This window comes from Podarcis pityusensis, assembly GCF_964106645.2.
Source record: "Podarcis pityusensis genome assembly, chromosome: 3".
Lineage (NCBI taxonomy): Eukaryota > Metazoa > Chordata > Lepidosauria > Squamata > Lacertidae > Podarcis > Podarcis pityusensis.
The window spans coordinates 18,340,283-18,365,395 of NC_138026.1; the positions used below are offsets into that span (position 1 = coordinate 18,340,283).

Genomic DNA, 25,113 nt, shown 5'->3' on the forward strand with positions numbered 1-25,113 from the left:
GCAGGAGAGGGAGTGAAGAAAGATAAGTTTCCACCGTCTCTAACCTGGGAACGGGGTGTCAGAGACAGAAATTGTTGGAGAGGTTCATTGACTGTGAATGGAATACTTTGACAGATAGCTAAAGAAGAGAAATAAACTGATTCCAATGTTGCCTTTTGCATTCTAAAGAAACAAAATATCTGAAAAATGAAAGTAATTTTCTTTTGTTGGACTTCCCTTAAAAAGATGGATACAAATAGAAATTGTCTCCTCTAGAGGGAGCTTGCTAAATTGTTGCTGCAGTCTACTTGAGGACTCCACAGCTGTGAGATTAAGATCGTGGGATTAGTCCTTTTGACCTTGACTAAATATGAGCTGGAAGGAAGTTTTGGTGCTTGCTTTATGCAAGACAAGTGCTTTGTTGGAACAGATGCATGAGAAGATGGATTTGATGAATGAGAAAATGGATTTGATGACTGTTGTGGCCAATAACTGTGGACAAATAGTGAATAGTGATACAGAAACCATCCAGGGTCCAACTCAGGAACCTGTATTGATTGGGCAAGTGCAGAAGATAATGGAGGAGGCTGCGGCTGCACCTCAAATAATACAAATGGAGAGGCCCAAGGCCCTACAGGAGCATAAGCCGCTGTTTTTGAAGATTGAAGTTGGAGTGGGCCAGGGGGAGTCTGGAGCTGAGGAGGCTCTTAACTTTGGAGAGACTTCGAAATATGCTCGTAAATATTTTTTGGATTATATTGATGACTGTGGGGAGTGGGACTGTGGGGAATGGGATGGTTTGATGAAGGGAGACGGAGATAATTTTGGGTTGGAACCCCCCAGAGACCTACTCCTCAATGAGAAACGAAAGAAATTAAGAAAGAGACCAACAAAAGACAAGGAAAAGTGCAAGTATAAACAACAAGAAGAAGATCTGCAGAAGGGACATGGAAGAGACTTAAGGGCCTCGGACATAAGACTTCCAGGTTCATGGAATGGACAGTAAGGACTGACATGACCCGAGACCAGGAAGAAGAGACGTTGGATGAAGATTGGAAGAAAATTTATAAAGAAATTTTATTTTTTTATTTTTTTATTTAGGGAATTAGCCTAAAATTAATGAATATTAGGGAAAATGTTGGAATGAAACTATATGACTCTAGTAGAAATGATATCAGGAGTTATGTATAACTGAGTATTAAGTTTCAAGCTTTAAGGTATTTTATGGTAAGACAAGGTTAAATAAATTAAGGTAATTTGAATAACAGAATATGGGGAAAGATGGAAAGGATTTGTCGAGTTAATTAATAGGTTAAATTGTTAAGATAAATTATTTAATAAAAATTGAGAAAGATGGAAAGAATTTGCTGAAATAACTAACTAAACTAGAACACAAAAAGGGAGGTGTGAGGAGGTCAACGAAACAAGCAAATGGAAGTTAAAGATATGTAATATGGGATTTGTGTCTTCCCCCCCTTTTTTTTTTTTGCTGTATTGTTGTATTGGTTTTTATGTTTTGTGTTTTTTCTTCTTTTTATGTATTGTAGTGTTGTTTTTTATTTTATTTTATTTTTTCTGTAATCCTGAAATTATTAATTAATATTATTTTATATATATATATATATATATATATATATATATGTATGTATGTATATATATTTTCTCCAGGTGGAGACAAAGTAATAGTCTCTTCTTCCCCACCCCATTTCAAATGAGACATGTGTGGGAAGGATTTTAAGACACATATGCTTTTTATTGATGCTTTCCTAAAACAGCTGGATTATCAGCTTGAGTTATGCCCATAGTATTTACATCGAAACAGGGAGAAAACTCCAATATTTTACAGGCTACATACTAAATATCTTGGGTAGGTCATTATGCCATGGATTATGCCTTCAGGTAGACCACAAGGAGCCTATTTCAAACATCACTATGAAGTGGCGAGCTGGCTGAAGGAAAAAACTGGTGTCCAAAAAAGTACAGCAAGATGAGTGCTGGCCCTAGCAAGGTGTGTGTCACTAAGGCTCTGCTTCAGGCACCAAAATATATTGGATTGGTGCCAACTCCCTCACCGGAGTTCCAAGAATATGTATCCAAGAATATATATATTGAGTTCAAGCCAGACCCCTTGTGGCATTCAGACTAATGCAACCAAAATTCTCTTCTCAATTTAGTCTTTTTTTAAAACAGAAAACCCAGCAAATTATCTTGTAGGAATTAAGATTGAGATCAGCTATCTCTGAGCTTCAATAAAGGACAGCTGTATGTGTGGTGATGTTGGTCACCATCTGCTAATTTTAGCTGCTCCAAGTTTTCAAAAGATTCTGAAGTTCAAGAACAAGGAAGGCGATAAGAAAGCTTTGTAAGCTTCACCACTTTAACTCACCACTTTGCAAACTGTGCAGCTGCTCATTTTACTCAGTGTGCAAGTTCTTAATGAGCTATAGTGCCATGCACTTTGCTCAGCTACAGCCTGTTGGGCTTCAAGCAGAGCAGGTCCAACTGCTTAGACAAATCGATGGCTCTTAATGTGGGTTGCTTATTAAGCAGCAGCTGGCCTTCAAGGGGGGAAAACAACAACAAGATCTATTGTCATTTGGGGTTCTAACAAGATGGTCTCTAAATTCTAACCCTCCCTTAGCTGCCCGCTGATAATTCCACTCTGCAAAAAAACAAGTTCTAGAAAGTTATTTGACTGAAGCAACAGCTGCCTTTGGGGGAAAGCAGCTGACACAGCGGTGATTGGACTGCACCACTTCAAACTGCCTGAGGAAGATTGCATAGTTGGAAGCCATCCCATGGGGTAGGTGGAATCCTGTACTTGCACATCAGGAGGTAGAAGCTAGATGAAAACTCTTCACAGTATCTAATTTTCTAGCCTCAGCTGCTTTAATACAGAGGAGCCTTCAACCATGAGATCTGGCAGCTGTAGTCTGATGTGGCATTATCCAGAAACCGATCTTATCATCCCATCAACTATTACTGTAAGCTAGACCAAAGACATATTGTGATGTGTACAAACCATTCAGATCTTGTATGGAGACTAAACATGCTTGAGTGGCTTCTGTCAACTCAAGCTCGAGTTGGTAGATGAAGGAATACCAGAAACTCCATTAGCTGCGCTTGGAAGAGTGTGGAAAGCACCACACCTTTTTCATTTAACTATATCTAAAAGTGTTTAGACCCTGACCATTAGGTCCAGTCGTGGCCTACTCTGGGGTTGCAACGCTCATCTCACTTTATTGGCCGAGGGAGCAGGCGTACAGATTCCAGGTCATGTGGCCAGCATGACTAAGCCGCTTCTGGCGAACCAGAGCAGTGCATGGAAACGCCGTTTACCTTCCCACCGGAGCGGTGCCTATTTATCTACTTGCACTTTGACATGCTTTCGAACTGCTAGGTTAGCAGGAGCAGGGACCGAACAGCGGGAGCTCACCCCATCACGGGGATTTGAACCACCGACCACTTGATTGGCAAGCCCTAGGCTCTATGGTTTAACCCACAGCACCACCCACATCTTTTTTTTTTTTTTTTTTTTTTACTGCAACCAAATTTATGTTTCAGATTGCTACAGTGGTACATTGGTTCTCAAACACCTTGGTACTCAAACAACTTGCAACCCAAACACTGCAAACCTGGAAGTAAGTGTTCCAGTCTGCGAACTCTTTTCGGAAGCCGAACGTGCTCCGTTTTGAGGGTTACACTTCCGTTTTGAGTGCCACACTTCTGTTTGTTTTTGCTTTTTGTTTTGCAGCTCTTTTTTGTTTTGTTTTTATAACTGTTTGGAACCCAGTTCAGCTACTGATTGATTGTGTGACTGCAGTACATTGTTTATTGCTTTCATTTTATGGCTCAATGGTCTCATTAGAAAGTAAAAATCCATGTTAAATTGCTGTTTTAGGGGTTGTTTTTAAAAGTCTGGAAAGGATTAATCCATTTTGCATTACTTTCTATGGGAAAGTGTGTCCTGGTTTTGGAACAAACTTCCGGTACGGATTTAGTTTGAGAACCAAGGTACCACTGTACTGTGCTGTCCTTGCTTGCTTTGCTGTGATGCTGCTAGACTTGCCTCCCACGTGAATAACATTTTAGCAGGTGTCTTATCCAGACAGTAGGTTGTCCTTGAGAGGGAGACACCAGGCAGTTTCCATGCTGACTCACTGCTATCTCTCTCAGAAACAGCAAGGTATGCCTGGACACTTGATATCAGGAGATCTATTGGCAGATACGGCATCTTGTGAACAAAGCCCATCAAGGTGACGGATTAGGATGTTCAGACAACACCCACATCCTCCTAGTCAAGCATTGGCCATGACTTTAAATCTCTAGATTATTTCCCACCTGAAGGATTTACCTCACCACTTACTGCAAAAAACAGGAAGCATGGCCTAGGAGTAAGCAAAGACGATGCACTGAGGTTTTCCATTCATGGAATCATAAAATTATAGAGTTGGAAGGGACCACGAGCGTCATCGAGTCTTACAACACAGGAATCTTTTGCCAAACATGGTGCTTGAACCCACAGCCCTGAGATTAAGAGCGTCGTGTTCTACCTACAGAGCTATCTCCATTCCTTTCATTCAAAGGTGAGAGGGAAACACTTTCAAAAGCAATTTACTGGGATAATTCACCATTTCTCCCAACAGTACATTAAAGCCATAGCTTTTATGTACACCATTAAGATACTATAAAGGTCAAGATGGCACAGCACAATTATAGTATGACAAAAAGTATGTCGGAAGAGGCAGGTTAGTCCACACTTTGTCCACAAGAAACAAGAGAGCAGCTACCCTTTTCCTTGGGACATTTCCACATACTATAATTCTGGTGGTTGCACAGTTCGCATGGCTGGTGGCAAGATGGACTGTTGAGATCACAAGTGCCAAGAGTGTCCCAGGTCATCCAAAGTTAAAAGTCAAGTGGGAGCACTCCAAGTATTTGCAAACATGGGGTTGTTCACCAAGATATTGGTCTAGTTCATACTTGGAAGGTCACCATTTCCCAGGCACTGCACTCTTCCCTTTGAAAAATGAAAAATGTTTTCACTTATTTGAGTGCCCAGTTTGGTTCAACCAGGATCTATCCTTATGTCAACAATATTTTATCCTGGGAACCTGAGAATAGTTACCAGTGTTTGAAATTAGCCAGGCACCAGATCATTGGATCTGGACTGTTTTCACACACTAATACCCCACTCTGTAGAATTCTATCAGTGATATTTTATCTGAACTAGTCAAATGTTTTATTGAGAATCAATCACAGTCAGTGAGTCATTTGAAAAATAAGACTTTAGAGCTGTCTTGCCCCAAAATGGCAACTAGACATTCTAGTTAAACCCTTGGTTTAAGGAGCCATTTGGCACCTAGCTTATTTATCTTAAGTTTCCAACACTGATAGTTACAGTTCAGATCAGGTTATAGATGGGTGTCATGGTGGACACATTATGACAGCTTTGTTAAGAAGTTTCAAGTTACTAGCTCCCAAGAATCTCAACTAGCCCACATGGCCACATATACCAGCTTCAGTTGTATCTGGTTCCAAGGACTTGGGGAGAGGTGAAGACATGCATTCCTCATAAAGCTTCCCTGTCTGGTCACCTGGACACAATTCTTACTCACCACAGGTGACCAGGAGTGTGACTATTTTACAACTCTCTTTTCTAAGTCCGCCAGCCAACCCTACAGTGCCAGTGCTCTACATGGGATAGTGGGCATACAGTATTTCTCCCTTTTACAGACATCTGTTCCTACTTACAGTTAAGGAAGCACCATATACTAGTTCTTTGCTTCAGCAGGATGGAGCTGTACATTTAAAAAGACAGTTTTAAAAGGTGCCATTTCCTTATGCAGACCTCCATCTGGGGTGTTCAAAAAGCTCAAAGAAAGGACTTGGCATATTATAACTCATTCCTCTGAAAGCTGTGGCATTTAAATACCTCCCTGCCCCGCAACCCTCGCAAATGATCTTCTAAAATGAAGCAAAAGTCATTAATAGTTTTGCCTGTTTAAAAAGTTCTGCTCTTTGAGAAACATATACCAAGACATTGACAGACCTCCCAGTTTCTCCTGAACACAAGCCAAGAATGAATGGAATAATAGGTAGCATAGCCTATTCCACATAATGTGCAAAGTGATGGTAGAAATTGAATTTAACCCAATATAGTCATCAATAAAACATATTATGGTTTCTCGGGGGGGGGGGGTTGTAACTTCACAGCAAGTACTGCTCTCTCCCGCTGAGCTTGTATGACCAGAAGGGAAAAGGCAGTTAAGCATTTCAAACAAGAGTTGAGTCATGATTTACTGAGGCTACAAAATGGCACAAGAGAAGGTAGCATATCGCTTCAGACTGCAGGTGGGACGGTTGTGGTTTCCAAATGCTCCCTTGCATAAAAGATTCCATGCAAGCAGAAAACTGGCACAGCAAGAAGTGGGCTGGGATAGTCCTCCTCTTCTTGCTATACTTGGTTTTGGGCAGGGTTGTGTTTACAGTGTTTAACCATGTTTTAATTGCTGCAACCCACTCTGGGACCTTAGGCTGAAGGATGGGTGATAATTGTAATATTAGAATAATAATGGGGTACCATAATAAGCACAGGATTCCTGCCTGCAATCTGAAGCCCTTGTCTTCTACCACCTGCTTCTTGTTTAGGCCAGGTTTCAAAAGTATTACACACCCAAGAAATGAAGTCTTGCAGTTGTTTGGAGTTTTTCCGTCACCTGAATCAGAGACATCTATTTACTCTTTATCATTGCCTATTTGACTTAGGGGGTAGGGGCAGATCTACTGCTGATTCTCTGCATGATTTCCAGTAGGTCAGCAAGGGGTTTTAACAGCAGCAACAAAAGTACTTTCCCCTAAAGTAGGCTTCCGATATGAAGGAAGCTAAGGAGAAACAGACTCTTATGTGAAATAGCTGGATGCTCAACTCAGTGCTTTAAATATATGTTGTGAGTGTGACCTAACAGTCATCTCTTCTTCCCAAAGAATCCAGGGAACTGCGCTTTGTTGAGGCTGCTGACTTCGCTATCCCAGAAATATTACCTCAGGTTAAGAACTTTGCTTCAGGATGAGAACAGAAATCGAGCTCTGGCAGTGTGGTGGCAGCAGGAGGCCCCATTAGCTAAAGTGGTGCTTCAGGTTAAGAACAGTTTCAGGTTAAGAACAGACCTCTGGAACGAATTAAGTACTTAACCTGAGGTACCACTGTGATTCAGCATCCTTGCACTACAGTCCCCTGAATTCTCAATGACTGCTGAAGCGGTACAGTAATGTTTTAAATGCCTGATGTGGACGCTGACCTCAGTTAAGTTCTGGTACTGAAAGCAAAACTCTAGACTCAAGAAAGTGTTCAGAGGCACCCTGATCTTTAAAGCCAAACTGCATTTCCTTTGCACTTGGCTCCCATGGTTCTATTATAAGTGCATCTGACAAGCCTGAGGTCTGCCCATGCACGATTTAGCCTAGCATTTCCCCACTTGTTGTTGGACCACAATTCCCATCATCCCTAGCTAGGCAGGACCAGTGGTCAGGGATGATGAGAGTTGTGGTCCAACAACAGCTGGGGACCCAGCTTTGAGAAACACTGAGCCTGCTTGTCCCCTTACTCTTTCAACCAACCAGATGCTTTTGCCTCCTGGACCCGTGTCAGGCCCAAATATTTAATTCTGCTACCTCCCTCCCCTTTTTGTGCCTGGCACGCAAGTCCCATTATGCCAAGGACCAGACAGACTCTTTGGCTCACAGGAAGTACGTTAGTAATCGCCACAAAATTACCCCTCAGTGACCTGAGGATCAAGGCCGATAGTTAACACAACCTCAATTAGAGTAAAAGGATGACAGAGACATCACTAGGGGCATAATCTTACAAAAAGTAGTATGTGAACACTCAGCCATCTCCACTTATTACATAAGTAATCCCTTTCACCACCCCAGAGGTGATTAGGCTAGCATTAATTCAACTTTTAGAAAGCAAGGGCTGATGACACAGAAACTGGCTAAGGGTTTGCAGCAAATTTTATGAGAGCTGAAAGGGTGATCGCAAGCTGCACTTATCCCCTGTGGTTGGAAAAGCACATTAAGCCCATCAAGCTAACCTATTATTTTTTTACTTAAGACTCCTCCCAGCAGAGGTGACGGCTGATTCCTTTCTACTTAACAAAGCATATACAGATGTCTTTCCCATCAGACCTCACAGATGAAGACACAAACACACCCACATGCTCTTATCTTTCAGCTCTGTGAGGCCTGCTGAGCTGTGAAGGTTATCTCTGATCTGAGCACAGCAAAGCCAGCTGCATGGCACTGAGCAGTCTAGGGACTTGTTTACGTAGGCAAAGGACCTTCTGCTGCTGTATTCCACAAGCAACCTCCAAGGCTTACAACTAAGGCTCCGGAACTACCGTATTTTTTGCCCTATAGGACGCACCGGCCCATAGGACGCACCTAGATTTTTTGGGGGGAAATAAAGGGAAAAAAATTATTCCCCCCCCCACCCAGGCGTGGGGCTGGGGCGGGGGAAGCCCGAGCTTCCCCCGACCCCAGCCCCCAGAGCGGGTCCCAGAGCGATGCCAAAGCTGCGCAGAGCTTCAGCATCGCTCTGGGAGCTTGGCAACCTTCACGAGCCCAGCACGGCTTCGTGCCGGGCTCCGGGGGGTTGCGCGGAGCCCGGGAGCGCAGGCAGCTCTGCGCAACCTTCGGGAGGCGGGGGAAGCCCGAGCGGAGCTGCGCGGAGCCCAGGAGCGCAGGCAGCTCTGCGCAACCTTCGGGAGCCCGGCGCGGCTTCGCGCCGGGCTCCCTAGGGCTGCACAGAGCTTTCTGAAACCTGGAGAGGGAGAGGGGTCGGTGCGCACCGACCCCGATCACTCACCAGGCTTCAGCAAAAGCCTGTATTCGCCCCATAGGACGCACACACATTTCCCCTTCATTTTTGGAGGGGAAAAAGTGCGTCCTATAGGGTGAAAAATACGGTAACAATTTCACAAGGAGCCACCTTCTGCTTCACTTGATGTGGCACCATCATGCTTATGGTAGAAACAGATCTGACCCGCAAAACAATGGATAAGCTGAGCACATCTGTATGTGGCCTGGATACTAAAAACCCTCCTCCTATTGCACAATTCTACCTGTGCATTAAGATTATATTCTGAAGACCCTCCAAATCCCCTGCCATCAGAAGTAATGCGGGTGGCAACCAGAACAACATTTTCCAGTCGTGGCACCTTGTCTATGGAATTCCCTTACTAGGAGCTTTGTTCTGCACCATTCCAGGTTTTGGGGCATGAAGAGAACATTTGGTCAGGCATTAGACAACTCTCACACTGGAATTCCTAATTCTTCTGCTGCCTTTTTGCTTGAACCTGATTTCTGTTTTTATTTCGTTTGTGTACTTGAATTTTCAACAAGCTTTTGACAAAGTCCTCATCAGAGACTCCTTAGTGAGCTTAGCAGTTATGGGAAAATAGGTCAGGTGATCTTATGGACCAGGTTAAGAAACAGGAAAAAGCTGACAGTTCTCAAAATGGAGGGATGGAGAAATTGGACCCCCCAAGGATCTGGATCTGGGATCCCTTTTAACTACCCCAGGGCCTCAATTAAGCCCTCCATGCCTCTGTCTGACCCTTGAATCTCTCTCCAGGCCAGATTCCTCACTTGCCTTGCTTCACACACTTAAGCACTTTTTTTTTTTTTTGCTCAAATATGTCCGTAACTCTGATAATTATTTTCAATTGCCTAGATAGAGGATCGAAGGGGGCATGTGAGTTTTTGTGGAACCTGGTCAACTGCACAGAAGTAAAGCAGTTGCAAAAGGAACTCTCCAAACTGGATGAATTGGGAAATAAAAACGGCAAACACTGTTCAGTGTAAGCAAGTGTGAAGCGATGCACATTGGGATGCAAAAATAAAAATCCTAACTTCACATATATGCTAATGGCATCTGAACTGGCTATAAGAGAACCAGAGAGAAGAGGTTTGGTTCATATTTGCTAGCACAGTGAGGAACATAAGAAGAGTCTTGCCAAAGACCCATCAAGTCCAGCATCCTATTCTCGCAGTGGCCAAACAGGTGCCTGAATAGGAAGACCCCAACCTAGGTCCTATGTCTATATGCAGACCACTTTTCCTCACTTGTTATTCCCAGGAACTGGTATTCAGAGGCATGCTCCCTCTGACACTGGAGGCAGAAAGAACATAACCTCATCCTCCATGAATTTGTTTAACCCCCTTTTACAGTCATACACTTATGGCAGCAAATTCCAGTTTTAACCATGCACAGTGCATAGGACTGGGGTACAAAGCCTTGCAATACAAGGGTCCTAGGGAAGCTCATCAAAATAAGAAGCTACTCCTTAGGCCATAGCTGTCAACCGCCCCTTATTTGGTGGGAAACTCCCTTATCCCAGTGCTGTGTCCCGCTGCTGCCCCTTATTGATGATGTCCCTTAAATTTTCCGGGTTTCAAAGGAAGCAGCTCCTCTCCCTCCCTCCCTCCCTCCCTGCCGGCCAGGGAGGAGGGAGGCTCCAACTGGGTTGCTTGGCTGCGTTGCTCACCCAATAAGGAGTCTAAGAACAACTGGGGGGGTGGAGCTTGCATGCCTTGTGCTGATCAAATCGGCTGCGTTGCCTGGGGACTCGCCATTGCTCAGCGTTTCCCAGCGGAGAGGTGACAGTGGTTTTCCTTGCTGCATCCCCTTTGCCGGGCTGCTGCGCTGTGAGAACCCCACTGCTTGAGGCTTCCTTTGGCTGATGGCTGGGCTTTCTGCTTTTGGCTCGGGGGGGCTCAGAAGTTGAACATACCTGTGCCCTGAAAATCTCTTATTTTGGCTGCTGGTCCCTTATTTTCGAGGCTGCTGGTCCCTTATTTTCAAATCTGTAAATTGACAGCTATGCCTTAGGCCCACCCTCAATAAGATACCATCTTGCTTTTATCCAGTCTACAAACATGTCAGGAGCTTCTGGCTGGTTTAGATTTCAGTGCCTAGAATGCAACTTAGCTTTCTGTAATGTTACTCAAATGCTAGAGGAGTGATTCAGATGATATACAAGATGTTGCCTTGTATCACTGATAGTACCTTCAGCATGCTGCATGCATAGGTTTCATGCTTGGCATCAATGCTTGTTCTGAGAGCTCGCGTAATTTTTTCCCCTTGTGATATTCTAATCAGTTAGTCCCACCAAGAAGCAGGTAGTATACAAAGTGTTGCCAAGGTAAACTGTTATTACTTTTTGGACACTTGCAGACTGGCTGTCTGAAACAGATTCTCATCTACTCACTCACACACCCCTCCTGAATTTAATTAAACACGGTGCTGATTGAGTATGTAGGCCAATTTTCTCTTGAATTAGTTTTAACCTTGAGTCAAAAGACATTTTGATAGACTTAAGGTATATAAAAAATGAGTTCCATTGTGAAGGCCTATTGTGTATTTAGTCATGCCTCAGCATGCCATTTTAAGCCACAGTTCATTGAGTAAAGCCCTCAATTTAGTGCAGAGAAGAGTACAACATTCATTGTGCCTCTAAGCTTCTCAATTGAAGGGTGGGGTTGAGAATTGGGAATTTCAGATGCAACCAAAGCACAAGAGGCCAATCTTGGCATTGAGGCAGCTACAATTGCAGGTACTGACAAAATACTAAAGGAGACAAACTTGAAATGACATTCAATACTCTCTGCCGTTGGTCAATTGGGACGTGAATCTAAATCTCAAATATAATCCCTCGTCCTCTTCTAGGTTACCCATAAAATGCAGCCTTCATGCAACTATGGAGCATTATTTATTTCATTTTTAAAAGACATCCATTATACCCAAGCACCGCATTGGTAAATATACCTGTTTCTGTTGTCTAAATTGATGGTGAGTTTTTCCAAATATAAATACTTGTGATATGCAGTATCTGCAGTTAGCACTGTATGTCATTAAATTAATATGTAAGGATGGGGCTGTGTGTGTTGAGTGCTAATAATTCACCTCTCATGTTTTTCCTGGCTTAAAACTGTCCCCATTGGAAAACAGATGTGGGAGGTTGAAACTCTCCTCACAGTTCCAATGGGGGGGGAGCGTCGGGTGGAATCTGCAGCTGTTAAAAAATCATGACAGATGATAAGAACTCTTATATCATCGCTAGTTTGGCCCAGTGCTTGGCATGAAATTGCAAACAAGGTTATTTCCTCTGAGATATCTGAAATTGCTGCCATCACATGGGGAATCTATTCAGATAGTGGTTTTTAAAAGGGGGGGGGGAGGAATAACCACAGACCAAGTAAATCTAAAACACTACAAAAGTCGGAAACGAATGTGCATGTGAAGTTTCACTCCCCATCATTTCCATTCCCTTAACAGGACAACCCTATGCATGCTTGTTTATTCTTAAGAAAATACCATGGAGTTCAATGGAATTTACTTCTGGAGCATGCATGGCGTTTTGAGCAGGGATGTGTGTCAGCCTACAAATCACTTGAGGCAATCTACAAAAGGCAAGTTTTCAGTGCTACGCCCCCCCCCCGTCCCCTCTGCTTTTGTTATAATGCAGCCTCCATGTATTACAGATATCTATGGTCAATATCTGAATTTTCAGGCAAACAAGAGGTCATGCACTCTCACCTGTGGAAACCAGTTAGGAGACTCTTATATCCTGTTAGCCACCATATATCCCATTACCCTTATGGAGCCAACAGTCTTTGAAGCTGTGTTGCAAAACTTAATAGCTCACCACTAGAACACTATGCTGCCCTTTTCAGCAAAGCTTACTTCTGCCTTTCAACACTATATATTCTTGCATTCACATTTCACAAGGTGCAATATTAGCAGAATACCCAGACATTAAATAATAATAAAAACCATGTTCAGCTTGAGATGGCAAGAGCTGTAGGGTAAGAAAGGATTGGGGGGGGGGGGATTGGTCTGCAAATCTGTGCATAGCTTACCTGGGAGCAAGTTCCATGGAATTCAGGGACACTTGCTTCCAAGAGGACATGTACAGGATTGCACTGTCATCCATCTTTGAGCAATGAGTCCTCCTCACTTTGCTGGAAATCCCACCCACCTTTGTATAGGGAAGAAAACCAATGAAAAAAGCTGGCTGCGAGGCTCTGCATAGAAAAACTATAAGGACCCTTCAAGTAGAACTTGGTAAATGTGGAAGGTCCTCTTGAGAGCTCCCTTATCATTTACCAACAGTTAAGATGGCATGTGAGAGCTGCACTTTTTGATATCTAATCAAGTAGCTTCCCCATTCTCATACCGTACATGTCCAGAACTTGTAATGGCATCAAGAGTTTTATACTGCACAGGAGAACTTTCCAATAACAAGGAGTTGTTGTGTGTCACCTTAGACTCCTCTCTTGCAGCTAGAATGCTCATAGTCTGCTTTGTCAGATGAATTTGTAGAGTGCAGGGCCTCTTATCAATCATTTTCCATCAAATGTGTTGAAAGCCTCTACGCCAAGTTAGCCAAAAGGTTCCTAGAAGCCAGAAGGTGCTTCACCATCGAGTCTAAACAGGCCTTAGATCAGAAAAGAACAAGCACTGCCTGCTAGACAATGTTTAGATCATCCAACAGCACCTTAGGCGTTATCTCATGCCAAACTAGATCAGCTGAACTCCCACAATGCCTGGCAGTTCCAACTGTGGGAGTGTTGCAGCCTAGAGCTGATTTTCGGTTATTGGTAGAAACTGGTATTATCAGTTTGCTCAGTGCAGTAGCCTAAACTTTGGACTAAAATGGTGCTTTCATGACCAATGTTTCGTTTGCAAGACTTTAATCCTGACAAATTCTCAAGAAACCCCATATCAAATTTTAAAGACAACTACTAATTTATTTTTTGCTCCTGTAAGCATTTCATATTACTAAGGAAGCATGATAAAGGATGCTCTGTGAAGCTTTACTGATTGCATTTGAGTGCCCTCCCCCAATTTTATGTCTCAGTCTATATGCTTTGGCTGTGCAATATGCTAAAGAGTCACACTACCTTGTCACACAAAGGCAAATACCAATGGAAGTGTCTAGACTAGGGTAGTCAGAAGTATCTGCTTTACTTCTCGACGGTTCACACAATATTCCCAAGTTTTTTCCCTCCTTATAAGAAAATAAGAACTGCATTGGCATTGTGCTCAGTCACAACAAGCAAAAAAGAGGTGGTTTCAGAAGTCACCGCTCTTGTGCTTTTCACTAATCAGACTCCATCTATTAGAAGCTATCAAACATTGTTTCCTGGAAAGGGGGGGGGAGAAACCATACCCCTAATCCTTTTTCTTTTTGCTTTCCTGTTTTGAGGAAGAACAGATGGAGATCACACTTTTTAATGGGAGACTATGCAGGTGCAAGTCCACGTAGGAGTTCACTCCATCAAAACAGGATGGGGCAAACCCTTATAATGAGAGCCAGTGTGGTGTAGTGGTTAAGAGCGGTAGACTTGTAATCTGGTGAACCAGGTTCGCGTCTCCGTTCCTCCACATGCAGCTGCTGGGTGACCTTGGGCTAGTCACACTTCTTTGAAGTCTCTCAGCCCCACTCACCTCACAGAGTGTTTGTTGTGGGGGACGAAAGGAAAGGAGAATGTTAGCCGCTTTGAGACTCCTTAGGGTAGTGATAAAGCGGGATATCAAATCCAAACTCCTCCTCTTCTTCTAAGCAGCATGCATTGGTGTTAGCTGCACACAGTATTTTGGACAGACTCTTCATCTATATGGCACTATAAAGGAGTTAGAAAATTCATAAGCATTCAGGCAGAGTTGCTTTCTTCTCCTCCCTATGTATTAAAAATGGACAGGGAGTAGGATTAGCTAAGCCATGATTCATATAGCCACCACGTTTGAACCAGGAAGTTAGTTAGCTTCGACTGTAATTGACAGCGGCCTTTCTCTTCCCATGTTACCAAACCATCAAACTGTTTTAATAAAAGCCTTCGGCGCAAGTCAGCATCCCCAGGGTGGCGTGTAAGATGGAAAAACAGAATGCAAACAAATGCATAAATATGGAGCAACATCCAGGCTGAAATAAATCTCAGGAGATAAAAAGTTTAGATACACTGCTGGATTTCCTTTCCCAAAAGCTCAAATTTTGAGCATTTGAGAAAATAAAGTTTGGGCGATCGAAGTCTTGCAACCAGTTCACCCTAGGTGCAAATCCGAGCTAAACTTCATTCCTAGCCAACAGCCTACAACATTTGCTTTTAACTATGAGGTATGTTTGGAGAACACGGAGCTCCGGGACTCCAACTACTAAAATCAGGCTCCTTATGATAGTACTAAAAACATTTTGTACCTCAAGACAAGCCTGCATGAAGGCCATCTACACAGGACAGGAAACTCCCATTCTCTGCTTACCATACTGAGATTTCTCAAGAGTTTTAGTCTTGCACAGTCTCAAGGTAACAGAAAGGCTAATCCAATCCACAAATTACACAACTTTACAAGGGAACACAAAAGCTAGCACCATCTCTTCCCTTGTTAGATTGGTACGTTTCTACCACACTGTCATATGAAGAGATGTAATTATTTTATGATGCCATTTTGTTGGCTGGAAGACACCAAGTACATGCTGGTGTTTGTGTTTCAAGCTCCAAGTAACCCTTTATCTATCGTTCTGAGGCACTTGGGTTACGCTATGCAAGACCACACACACTTCAGAAAATTTGGGCCTGTAATATTATTAAGAGAATCATTAAATTAAAAGTGTGCATTCATCAATTGAACTGTTCCTTTCACCAACTTCTGTTTAGGTCACCTGCCAGCAGTGTCCTTTTGTGTTCTGCACAGGACAACAGGTTAGTCTCTATACAAAAGAATCCATGAACACAAATCAGAAATAACATATCACAGACTAGGAGAGAATTTCTGCTACTGATCTTAAGGGGGACCATAGCTGAACAAAGTAATTTATTTCAAAGGGAGACACCAGCACAAAATTGCAAAGTTGAATTGTATTTATTTGAGTCTGTATAAAGGCAACTGTTTCACCTCCCACCAAAGACAATCCCAAGCTGACTGATTTGCTAGTTAGCCACTGCTGTCGCAAAAGGACACTGACCTTTTTTTCCAGGAACACATTCTAGTTCTGATTGAATTATCATTATCTGTACTTCATGCCTTTCAGCTCCCTCTGGTCCTACTGCTTACAACTTAAATCTCCCCTCATCCCTTACAGTTGTATGCCTGCAACTGAAGACGACACTTCACACATGCACATCTGATGAAGCAGACTCTAGTTCACAAAGCTTTTATGCCACAATACAATCAGCTAGTCTTTAAGATGCCAGGGTTTCCCAAACTGGGGTCTCCAGCTGTTTTTGGACTACAGTTCCCATCATCCCTGACCACTGGTCCTGCTAGCTCAGGATGGTAGGAGTTGTAGTCCAAAAATAGCTAGAGATGCAAGTTTGGGAAACCCTGGGCTACACAACAGCATGAGTGTGCTACCATTTAATCAGCCAGGCATGTTGCTAACCACACAAATACAATATAATACACTGACAGGTGCAAATATGAAGGCTCAGAATTATGTCAAGTGTGCAGAACTCCCTAAACTACTATTTTCCAAATTAAGTTAAGCAGCTTCGATCTCTTCTCTAATTAACTGTTGACCGAGTTAGGCTCCGTCTGTAACCCTTGGGAAATTAACCTTTAAACGAGCATGAAAGTTGCAGAAGTGCAAACCCACTGCCATTTCTACAACTGCTAAAAAGGTTTTATGCTGTTATAAGTTTGCAATTGCACTGTGGCAAAATAAGGAGGAAGGTTTGAAGAATTTGGAGTTGTAAGGTTTGAAGAATTAAGGAAGAGTTCATTTCTTGAGAGTGCAGAGAATTGGGGTAATTTTGAGGAGGCATGAAGACAGGGGAATAGCCAATCTGGTCATTTATCGAACCCACATTCCACACAGGAACCTTTAAAAAGAAACAAACAAACAAACAGAAGTTGCTGGGGTGTTTTCAAGTTCTCCCCTTCCTGCTTCTGAATCACTGTGGACTGGAGTACTGTTTACTAGAGATACCTTTAATATCCTACTGAAGCTGGTGGACAAGCCTTGCAGTATGTTCTCCAATGCACTATTACATTCATGCAGATTTTCAGAAGTCCTGTTTATTATGCAGTGATCTCCCCTAAATCAAAGGTAACTCATACTGGCTTCAATCAAACGGCCTCAGTCCTGTATACATAAAGGAGAGTCTCCACCCCCATCGTTCAGCCCGGACACTGAGCTCCAGCATTGAGGGCCTTCTGGCGGTTCCCAAGTGAGGTTACAGGGAACCAGACAGAGGGCCTTCTCGGTAGTGGCACCTGCCCTGTGGAATGCCCTCCCATCAGATGTCAAGGAAATAAGCAGCTATCCTATTTTTAAAAGACATCTGAAGGCAGCCCTGTTTAGGGAAGTTTTTAATATTTAATGCTGTATTGCTTTTAACACTCAATTGGGAGACGCCCAGAGTGGTTGGGGAAACTCAGCCAGATGGATGGGGTGTAAATAATAAATTTATTATTATTATTCAACTCAATTTCTCAGGTGCACCCACAGATTATACGTACTTCGATGCAATATTTAAAAGAAACTAAAGTTGAATAAGGCCAGCAAGTAAGTTATCAGTTACAGATACAGAATTGTGCAGCCAGGGTCAAGGGTTCAAGCGTTCAGTCCCCCCCCCCCCCAATATGGATTTGACACATTCTTCCAAGGAGGGGCCGTTAATTCATAATTTATACGCACTGCAATCAGAGTTGTGGTGGCCGCTGGTGACAAGAGGCAACCTCTGAACATAAACAATGAGTTAAATGTCAGAATGAAAAGTCTTAGAAATCTATAAAATATTCACACACACACACCCGTCATTTCTCAGCACCAATCCTCAGACTGGAGAGGTTGCAGGAGAGCAATGCTATGCAAGCTCTTTTGAGTTGCCTTTCTGTTTGTTCGTATCCATCTTCCAAGCTAAGCAGCAGACTGAGCAACCACAGCTTTGTCCTCTAGATGCAACATTTGTCCTCTGGGTGCAAATGTTACTGGCAACAATTATAAGTGGACAAAGAGTTCCATGTTGGATGAAAGCTATTGAGACAGGAGTCATTACTGAGTGCTTGGATGCCAGAGAGCTCTCTCTACCCTCAGAGCTCCCAAGAACTTCCCAAATAAGACGCAACTCAGAGTCAGCAGCTGTACATGATGCAGCTGACACTGGGCTGAACCATTTCAGTGAGTGGATGGAGGGGAGATTAAATGTCTCTCCATAAATTCTCTGCCCAATCAGAGCTAGCATTTCCCAGAAAAATGCCCACCACCTGAAATCTCAAGAGGCTAAGGTAAAGTCTTGCGAGTTACTGGCTACAATTGCTTGCTGAAATTTTCTAGTTGGATTTTAGAGCACATCAACTACTTCTAAAATCAAGAGAAATTCACCTCCTGCTGCTTGGGACTAGCTAGCCCCATTACTTTAAAGCAATGGAATCGTTAAGAGCTCATCCAGTTCCTCTAGACAAGCCTTCTGAAATGTAGCAAGATCCATAAGTTTTGGGCTACCACTGCCATCAGCCTCAGACAGCAGGGTCAATGGTCAGGAACAGGTTGGATAAAAATCAATGATTATTATTATTAAAAGATATTTTTTATTTAAATCAGATTTTTTTAAAAAATTGGATTATTATTTTTATTTAAATCGGATTTTTAAAATAAAATGCTTTTGGAGGAAAAATCTTTCTAAAGATCGTTTTCTATTTAAGTTACATTATAATCCAAAGGCTATTCATCAAGAAATAAGGATTTGTTTTAAGTTTTTCATGTATGCCAAAACTCAATCTAAGGTTAGTTTTGTTTTTTTTAAAAAAAAAAAATCATTTAACCACATCAGTTAACAAACATGGATACACATGCTATGTTATTGTTTTAGTTAAATAAATTGTTTACGTTGTTATTAAGGAAATGATTATTTTTCTCCTTTCAATAAAGTACAGCAGAAAGGTTGTCCAAATATAAACAATCAACTTATTAAACCTCATAATAATTTCATAATTATCTATGTATTTCTAATAGTATCACCAAATCAGTATTTTTGATATAACTGTAAAAACTACTCTGAAAATTTATTATTCCAAAAATGAAACCTTCATCTGGTTGTAAATATTAAGATTATGCCAGCAAGAATGAGTCTTTCTAAATAAATAAATAAATAAATAAATAAATAAATAAATAAATAAAGTAAGTAAGTAAGTAAGTAAGTAAGTAAGTAAGTAAGTAAGTCTTTCTGACTAGTGATTTAAATCGATTTGATTTAAATCAAATCCACCCTGGTCAGGAATAGTAAAAGCTGTCATTCTGCATCTGGAGAGCAGCAGGACAGTTTCCCTCTCTACCAAAATGGTAGAGCTTTACTGCTTTGTCTCTTCTGTCCATAAGGAAGCAATACTGTACTGGATTTCTTGGCTGACCCCCAGGTAAAACAGATCTAACCATTTCAGATGAGAAGAATCATTAAGGTTGCAGCAGTAAGGAGTCTTTCAGTTTCAAATAACAGTAAACTACTCAGTCTGTATACAGTCATACCTCAGGTTACAGATGGTTCAGGTTGCGTTTTTTCGGGTTACGGACCGCCGAAACCCGGACGTAACGGAAAGGGTTGCATCCGGGTTTCGGCGGTCACACATGCGCAGAAGCGCTAAATCACGCTTTGCGTATAAGTGCCGAATCGCAACCCGTGGGTGCACAGACGCACTGGTGCGGGTTGTGAACATGCATGCCACAGGGATCACGTTCACAACCCGAGCGTCCACTGTAGTTGGGTCATAAAATGTCGAGTCACCACTACAGTTGAAATTATGTGTTAAAGTGAAATAGGAGGAAAGGCTATATAGGCCTGCGTAAGGGTAGAAGCTCTGGTTCGCCAGAAGCGGCTTAGTCATGCTGGCCACATGACCCGGAAGCTGTATGCCGGCTCCCTCGGCCAATAAACGAGATGAGCGCCGCAACCCCAGAGTCGGTCATGACTGGACCTAAGGGTAGAAGAGATGGATCAAAGTCTATAGAGGCCTCCTCCACACCCAATGCCCAGGTAATGGTGCCACTAAAAAAATATCACCTTTCCTTACTAAGGTCCTCTGCTATTTAAATTCACCTTTACTCAAACCACCACAAAGCTCAGAATGCAGGCAAAAAGGGGGAGAAAGAATCACAGCCAATTCCCATTTTATTTTTTTTACAACCCAACTCTTAACAAGGTCACTCTACAGGAAAGGAACTTCACTGGAGAAATCAATGGACTTGCTTGGCAGCAAGTAAGGATTTTAGTGTGGGAATATTTAAATGCAAATATAAATGAGAGATTGATTGATCCCAGGAAAGATCATTCAGAGCCCAAAATCCTGGCATACTTACTGTATTTTAAAGATATGCCATTTTACATATAAACAATATACAAGGAAGAACAGACTGGTGGATTATCTCCCTCAGTAAATAAATAAGGTAAGTTTGTTGCCCAACACTGAGTGAGTCTGAAGTGTCTGCAGCAACTAAACCTCCAGTACTTTTATCAAGACCTTTTGCCAGGTATCTCTCCACTTGTATAGGCAGGAGAAAGTCAACTTTCTGTGGGCGTGACTCTTCCTGTGAGAAGTAGGATCAGATTCAAGGAGCCTCCATAAGTTTTCAGCAAGTCATACCCTGCTCTTTGATAAAGCATGTATAAAGCCTAACCAGAGTTGAAACTAGACGACTTACAGTGGGGATGGTTTGTAAGTGAGTCAAGTCTAGCTAAAAGGTTGCTAAGTAATTATTCACTTGCCATGTGCAGCACACGTAAGCAGAGCTCCGACAGATGAACGTGTTCCAGATGTGCATTCTACAATCCAAGAGTTTAACCCTTGAAGCAGTTTGGGGACACTGTCCCCTAATATGTACAGCAAGACTCCAGATTTATTACTTCTAACTTGAAGTAAATAGTACTGGCACCAATGGGCCTTAGAGATAGTTAACATATGTGTGTTCTTATCACGATGGCCTACTCTGCTGAGTCATGAGTTGCATGCGTGAATGAACCCTGCTCTGCCAGATCAGCCGAGAGAAATTTCATGCAAGCTGCCAAGATGGCAAACAGAGGGATCAATTAACACAACCAGCCCTGTTGCCTTCCAGGTGGTGTTATTATAATGATAATTATTATTTATTAAATTTGGATACTGCCCGTCACCCCAAGATCCCAGGGTTGTTCACAACAGAAAGATGCAAAATGAGAATGCAAAATACGTAACAAAAATAAACCAATAACCTCCCTCCCACAACACATTTTAAAAGCCATAGAATGTTAATCAGCTGAACGCCTGGCTGAAGAGAAACATTTTTGCCTGGTGTCTAAAGAAGGTGCCAGGTAGGCCTCCCTGGGGACAGCATGGCACAAACAAGGAGCCACTGCAGAAAAGGCACTTTCTTGTGTTGCCACCTTCTGGACCTCTCATGGAGGAAGCACACAAAGAAGGGCCTCAGATGGTGATTGCTAAGTCTGCGTAGTTTGCATGGGGAGAGATGGTCTTTGGGCTACTGCGGTTCCTGAGCTTTACAGGTCAAAAGCAGCACTGTGCATTGGGCCCAGAAACTAATTGGCAGCCAGTGCAGTTGGGTCAGGATCAATGTACAGTAATATGCTCAAACCATCTTTCCCTGACTGCTTAATTTCCCACCAGCTGAAGTTTTCAGAGGTAGCCCTATGTATAATGCATTGCAAGATGATATTTGATTCCAACTCCCTTCAGCCCCAGCCAGCATAGCAAACAGTCAGGGATGACCGGACTTGCAGTTCAACAACATCTGGCTAATGGGTTACAACACATCATCATCGTCATCATTATTATTGCAAACTGTTTTAACTGATTTCAACAGAATGCATCTTATATATATTTATCTCAGGTGTCAAAACATCAAGGTAGGAAGGTGATTTTTCAGATATTTGGGACACAAGTCATTTAAGGCTCTAAATGTCAACATATTGAATTTATGATCTCAACAATGTAAACCACTTGAATTAGGCCCAGAAACAAAGTAGCAACCAACCAGTGCAGCTGGTTATAGGAGCTGTAAATGGGATTTTGGTCAGTTAACTGGCTGCCGTGTTTTGAAACAATTGAAGTTTCTGCGTCGTCCTCAAGGGCCGAACAATGTAGAGCATTATTACAATAATCTCGCAGGAAGTTCAAAAGAAGTCGAAGCTGATGAACCAGCTATAGATTGACATGACAAATCTGATGCCAGCTCCCATGGGGAACATGTGGGCATGTTATGTAGCATAGAGGGTAACATGGAGCCCTGCAGTATGTCACAAGACAATCCCGATTGCCCTGAACAACAGGCCTCCCCGTAACTACTTTCTCAAAAGAGCCCTGAAGGCAGGAGCTGAACCACTTTAATGCAGCTTCACCCACCTCTCAGCACCATTCAAGAAGGTCAAGAACAAGGAGGGAGGTCACACTCCTCCATCTCTGTTCCAACAAATATTATCAACCAAGGCAGTTTCAGTGCCATGACCAGGTCAGAAACTAAATTGAAATGGGCCAAGATAATCAGTTTCCTCAAAGCATACCCAAAGGTGGGCTGCCACCACAAAGGGGACAGTCGCCACTGTGTGACACGTGTGGTAGCTGATAAGAGAACCTCATGGGGTAAGGAACAGCTCAAGGAAAAGACCCACTATCCCTACCCACTCTACCCTACCATTCCTGCAATGATGCATTAATCACCCTCTAGACCCAAATGCGGGTGGCGCTGTGGGTTAAACCACTGAGCCTAGGACTTGCCGATCAGAAGGTCGCGGTTCGAATCCCTGCAATGGGGTGAGCTCCTGTTGCTCAGTCCCTGCTCCTGCCAACCTAGCAGTTCGAAAGCATGTCAAAGTGCAAGTAGATAAATAGGTACCGCTCTGGCGGGAAGGTAAATGGCATTTCCGTGCGCTGCTCTGATTCGCCAGAAGTGGCTTAGTCATGCTGGCCACGTGACCCGGAAGCTATTGACCTCGGCCAATAAAGTGAGATGAGCGCTACAACCCCAGAGTCGGTCACGACTGGACCTAATGGTCAGGGGTCCCTTTACCTTTACCTAGACCCAAACAGTCAATCTCCATCAGCTAGCTCTAAGATGACAAGAACACTTCTCCAAGCAGCTTGCTCACATCCTCAGTCAAAAGTGACACAGCACAGATGGAAAAGACAGTGCTCCAGATTCCTCATTACGATGCCTAATTCTGCCTGAACCCCGCAAAACTGACGCAGCAGACTTCCAAGACTGTCGAAGCAACACCTTCTTAGCTAGGTAATTAAAAGCCCATTCAGCACATCAAAAAAGGCCTGCTAGACAGGCACTTTCCTTGCCACTGCCACCACCCATGGCAGAAGCATAAATGTGCTCTCACCTACACTGAGTCATGTTCAGACGGAAATTTGCACCACCAGTGCTCAACCGTTGGCCCTGTTTTATTGCATGTAGGTCAGTAGAGTACACACACCAAACTCTCTCTCTCTCTTTTTACAGTATGTACTGCCTTGGTTGAGAAATGGTACAGATCAATTTTAAGATTGTACAAGTGAAACAAATTAAATTTTGCACGGGACACAGACATGCTGTAAAAGTACGAACATGTGAATTTCCAGATTTGTTAAGGTAGACGCTATGGGAGTGGCAGATAGAAGAAGGGCATTGTTTATTCAGTGGCGACATCTGCTGGTGCAGTGCTCAGAGGGGAGAAAAAGATAGTATTGAGATTTATTATAGGTTCTAGAGTTTGAATACGGTCTGTTTTCACTTACAGACTAATGTTCTGTGGTTGTAATTTTCAAAGCAGACAACTCATTATTTTGCTTCAAATGTATAACAGCAAAAAAATTCTGTCTTTAGTTTTGCTGCAACTGTACAAGTATCCAGAATGATTGACTGGAACTTCATGCTTGCTGAATTCAAAGTACATACTGCCGTTTTAAAACTTTTTAATGATGCAATTCCCTGTGCAAGGTAAATAGGCAAAGGGGGTGCCAAGTGGCACATGATAGGGAACATCAATCAACAGGTATTATGAAGATAGGGATGTCTGTTTAAGCTTTTAAACCCAGGTTTCAGGCCTTAACTGCACAAGCCATAGAAATAGATTTTTAAAGTCACATGAGGCAAAGAAAGAAGCTAACAGATTCTAAAGTCATACAGTATTACATCTGCTGAGAGGCGCCAGTGCAGAAAGTTGCAGGTACCCAACAAACTACCTATGCCCTCTTTTGATTATAACTAGTGGGACCAAGTTAATTATTAAGTTTAATCCTGTCCAACACTAGGAAAAAGAAGTATTCTTGAGAACTATCCTGTCTGCAATCTAGTTTTAAGTGTCATTTTTTCAGCTGGTACCTGAACTGTTTGATTAAACCATCTTAGAAAGGAGGGGGAAGAGGAAAATTGCTTCATTTAAGCATAAAAGAGAAGATTCTTGCTTGTGCAAGCAAAAGGTGGGGGGAGAGAGAAAGAGTCTCTTTGAAGACCTATTAGTGTTCTGCCTTCAAGCCTGGGTGTTGAGCAGTTCCGCTGTTTCAGGCGTTTTGAAAACCAGAGCCCTGCCCCTTGTTATTTGGACCCTTGAAACAAAATTCAAGATCCGTCTTAAGGATCCAGGCATCTCAATAAGAATGTGAGCAGCTCCTCCTTTACCCCACCATCAGTCACGAGGACAAACGTAAAATTGTACAGTTGGAAGGGACCCCTGAGGATCCTCTAGTCCAACCCCCTACCATACTGGGATCAAACCTGCAACTTGGCATCTACACCTCTTGGGAACAAAGCCAACGGTAGCTCAGGTCAAATGGCTGGGGAAATGCAGGAAAGTTGTGTGGGTGACTTTGGTCAGCAAAGCATCTCCCAAGATCTACTTGGCAAGACTAAGTAATTGTGGTGGCTCTGTCAGCGCTCTTTTCCCCAGGCCGTCACAAGTTTATAGGAAGAAGTCTGCCTACTCCAGAAGCAACCTCATCTTTTCAGGGGCATGAATTAGCAAAAGTGCATTTGCACCCATCTGCCTTGGTTCCAGAAACCCTTGCTCTCCCCCCTCCCATGTGAAAAAATCCAAGTCCTTCACACATCATCTGTAGGATTACCATATGTCGCAACTTCCCCACCCATGATGGCACATCAG

At 42.8% G+C, this 25,113-nt stretch overlaps 1 protein-coding gene across 1 annotated transcript in view; it reads right to left on the bottom strand.

Annotated features, from left to right (window-relative positions):
- Positions 1-25,113, bottom strand: part of SDC1 (syndecan 1) — a 35,873-nt gene that overhangs the window by 9,581 nt on the left and 1,179 nt on the right. The gene's annotated exons all lie outside the window — the stretch shown is intronic.